At 33.4% G+C, this 4,417-nt stretch overlaps 1 long non-coding RNA gene across 1 annotated transcript; it reads right to left on the bottom strand.

Annotated features, from left to right (window-relative positions):
- Nucleotides 1-2,054: 2,054 nt before the first annotated feature.
- Nucleotides 2,055-2,671, bottom strand: LOC128546865 (uncharacterized). The gene is made up of 2 exons (XR_008366193.1): nt 2,369-2,671; nt 2,055-2,095 (listed from the first exon to the last, which is right to left on the bottom strand). It is a non-coding gene; the product is annotated as an uncharacterized LOC128546865 (long non-coding RNA).
- Nucleotides 2,672-4,417: the final 1,746 nt, after the last annotated feature.

Genomic DNA, 4,417 nt, shown 5'->3' with positions numbered 1-4,417 from the left:
GTCATGCTTGGAAAAGTGAAGCCAGTGATAGATAACTCTTCTTAGACTACTTTGTTATCTGAACAAAGTATGCAAAGATTCGGATGTGTTTCAAAATAAAATAATCCAAATACTTCAAAATCTATGAATAATCATTCAAACAAAAAAGCTGAGCATAATCTTTATTTTCAAACGACCTTTTTCAAAGACATTTTTTTTTTATTTATTGCTGGCGCAGGTATGGTATGATCATAGGAAAGAAAACTATATTCGTGAGAGAAAAAAATAGACTACACTGTGTATATGAATTTTACGACATCGTTTCACTCAACATTTTACAAAATTCGTTTGCCTAGAGTTATCAAGGCCTCAAAAAGTATGAGTTAAACAACACCATAAGCACTTCAGCTTTGAACTTTGTTTGTTGTTGTCGTCGAATACTAAGCCATAAGTGTACCAGCTCTACGTACAGACTGAATGTTGAAAATGACTAGTCTGGTAGTCAAATTATTCAAAAGACGTAAGATTTTTTTTCCAAAGTTAGGAATGATTACGCATTTATTATATTAAACAGAACGTTTGAAAAAAGTAAGATAGTTCAATGAGGCAAATGATTTAGAGTAGAATATTTTGACCAAAAACCAACGGCGAATTATTCTTGATTTTTTTTATACTTTTTGACTGTACTATTGGAAAAGTGTTATTGGATCTATAACATCTGTTGAGAATGATAATCGGTATAAAGAACTCTCCCTTAAGGTAAACGGCGTAAAGAACTATCCTTTATTATATTTGGCGGGAATCGGACACGATTTCTCCGTGCAATATTTATATTTATAGTAACTAAAAAGTAGTCCGTCATGTCAACAAAAGACGATGAAAACAGTCGTTTGAAGCATTCTAAAGTATATTTTTAAACGTGAATCGTCAGCCTTTTAAAAACAATTAGGGTAATTTAAAGGGTGGCAGGAACTAGATACATGTCTTGTCTGTCTATTAATACATTTTAAACGGGTTCCGCACGTATTTTGAAGCAGCCCTTGAATTTGAAAAAAACATGACCAATTTTGTTTTCAAATTCTTCATCGTACGACTTATGTAAGAGTCGTTGTCGTAGTTTGACTATCTGGTCGAATACTTCGTTCCTAGACGAATCCAGAAGTATATACTTTTTATAACTTTTGTTCAGAAACAAACCCGCAAATCTAAATTATTTAGACCCACTATTTTTCCGATAGAATGAACCTTAAGGCATATAAACAATAATATGAACACAAAAAAGTAACACATACAAAGTGAATTGGGCCACGAGTTATATCAACATCAGCAAACGGCCTGTTCCACACTTCATTTTTCTCAGAAACGAAGTCTTTTCGTTTGAACTATATGATGTTGAAGTACTACAATTATTGAGATATGCTATTGATGGTATCAGTTATTAGTATAATTGACGTTATTACTTTGACAGTCACTGCATTCTATTAAGCAGGTTTAGAAGGGAAACTACTCTTCTGGTCTTGACTGGATATAGCGCCTGATATACATGGGATAGCATCCCCTGGTCTGTACGTTTGTTAGAGTCCGATACTGATTTTCTTTTTAAATAGATATACAAAATGTATCATATTTTCAATCTTGGAACTTGAATCATTCGCTCTAAAATGTTCAGTTGAGCAGCCACTAGTGTAGAATCAAGCCCGACTTGACACATCCGTGGAGTGCTTAAGACCTTCAATGAGGCATATGTCTGAGAGTAGAGCGCCTACATGACCACACACGAGTCAGTCAATACTAGACAAAAGTTGCCTCCTTTATCGGGGATAAGGCTGTAAAATCTAGGGATGTTCTGATGTGTGCTGCAGCCATTGGATATATGTCAATTTTATATAGAATAAACAAGAACAGCTATTTAATGTGTTATAACCTATATGGTCTTAATCTCAAACATTCTATGGGGGACATGTCTGTCACAAATCCGCATATCATTACTGACTGTATATGCCACTGTGAAGGTAATTATCTACCTAAGGAGGCAGTAAACAGTTTTCTGAGCTCCTCAGCCTAGAGTCGCCTACCTAACTTTCAAAACCTCACACAAAAGTCTGTAACCACACACCTGAAATAAAGATATTGCAACATTAACATCACTGTATGTCTATCGTTACAAACCATCTACAATACATCTCTAATATCTAGTTTTCTGTTTACAAGACCTGAATTTTGTGCTCTCCCGGTCGCGGAAACTGATGACGAAAAAAGCTAAATTTGCCAATTTTTAAATCGCTGCAGAAAATTTCCTGAAAATTATAGCCCCAACTGCTACACTGTTCCATACTCCAGTAACACTGTAAAATCTGAAAATAAGCTCAAATATATGTGCCATCCGTACCGTTTCTTCACTGTTCCAGTTTTCCTGAGGTCCCTGCTAAAATGACAACCCCACTTTAAGCTAGCTCAGAGGAAGCATGTATACGCTCCTGCAAGTCATTACGTCATACTATCAAGATCAAGGCTACTCAACTGATTTTTTTTTAAATAAGTGAAACTCAATTCTAGCCGCTGAAACTTCAATTCTAGCAATTATTATAATTTAGAAGTTCAAATATGCACTTCATTCCTTAAATTGCCTCTTACTTGTAAATTTCACCCCGGCCAATTCGACACTAACGGCTCAAAACTGTTTACTGCCTCCTAATGTTTGCCTGTGAATTGACCAAAAACGAAAGGATAAATGGTAAAGAAAATCAGGTTAAAAGGATTTTATCAAGAAGCTTCTATTTTTCTAATGTTGAAAAAGGAGACGTGGCGGATAAGCGCATTGTGTTATATGTATTTATGCCAAAGATACTCGTTTGTTTTCTACAAGTGTGGCTCTGATAAACATGTGTTTTACATCCATCCTTTCTTATATTACGCTTTTCCTACAATTGAAATTACCTCGATATATTCACATCCATACCATTGAAATTGAAACAGTATGTAAGGTGTAAATCTTAGTTGTCCGATGTTATGTCAACTGTGTCATAAACAATTGGGGGAAAACTGATCAAATGTTAATTTCGATGTGAAACTACGGGAAAAGCGGACCTGTTGGTTTTGCAGATAAAAGTATTGATTGCAGTGTAAACTCGCAGAGTAATAAAATGTTTAATCACCGTTAGATTACCTTCGTTGTCTTTCTGCTTTAATTAGAACCGAAAGTAATACTTGTGTAAGTTTCAGTAAGCAGTATTAGTTATGGACAATACGTTTCTAAAGTGGTTGCTTTAAGGACTTTAATGCTTTCAACTGTTTTAATTAGAACTACTTTTAAATCACAGTTCGTTGCCGAACAGCTTTTAAAATTTAGATAACTGGAAATGAGCCCCGTCATGATTAAAGCGTATATGGGTGGTATTCCACACTGCCGTTGTCTTTAATGGGTATATAATACTGAAGATAAGATAATATTGTGATACATGTAGTTTTATTTTCGACACGTGAATTCAAAACTCTAATGAATAAAAAAGCATTATCGTCAACATTAGAAACAACTACGAAGTGCGAATTATAAAAAACGCAAATAATTTTGTTATATCTAATCTTGAAAAAGAATTGACGAAAAAAGTATCCAGTCTACAACACTAAATGGTCATAAGAATCTGGATCTTTCTGTAGATTATATACTACAAATATATCACACCAGCTAATACACATTTATGGTCCATTACGCATTATAATTTGTAAATTCATTTCATGCGAAGCATCATGAGAATGGTTCTTGTGTAATTGTTTTTATTCTTGTTCATTTTATCTGTATTTATTCAGCGATTTTGTGGCATATTTAACTTCTTTATATAATGCATCTTTTCAGATATGTTACACGTCAACATATATATATATATATATATATATATATATATATATATATATATATATATATATATATATATATATATATATGGGGGTTTTTTTTGTTTTTTTTTTACTATACCGGAGAAGTGGGCAGATAGATATACGTTTGATCTATAGATCCGTAAACGGCCGTAGAAGTAGGCAGACTAACGGTACTGGAATTGAAAAGAATCTGTCCAGATTCCGTAAATCTGGGATATATAATTATATTCTGATTATTTTAATCTTCCTGCACAGGCATTATATATGTATACGACAGAATTTAAAAATAGTATACAAGTAAAAAATTAAAGTCACTTCATCTTAAACAATGCATTTAAATCATGGCTAAGCCAGAAGGAATCTAAAATTAACATAAAATTTTATAAAATGCAAAAAATACATTTATTCTCCAACTTCATGTAGTAAACAGTTTGCTTTCATTTCATACTTGTAGATGCACTAAATGAAATCTACGAAAAAGATCCTCTGGCAGCACAGACCACAACCAAGCAAAATGATAACAGACACGATTTAACTGAATCTGTTCTTTTCACGAGAGTGT

This window comes from Mercenaria mercenaria, chromosome 11 (genome assembly GCF_021730395.1).
Source record: "Mercenaria mercenaria strain notata chromosome 11, MADL_Memer_1, whole genome shotgun sequence".
Taxonomy (NCBI): Eukaryota; Metazoa; Mollusca; class Bivalvia; order Venerida; family Veneridae; genus Mercenaria; species Mercenaria mercenaria.
Note: the sequence above shows the minus strand (reverse complement) of the source record. Positions and strands in the feature narration are given on the sequence as shown.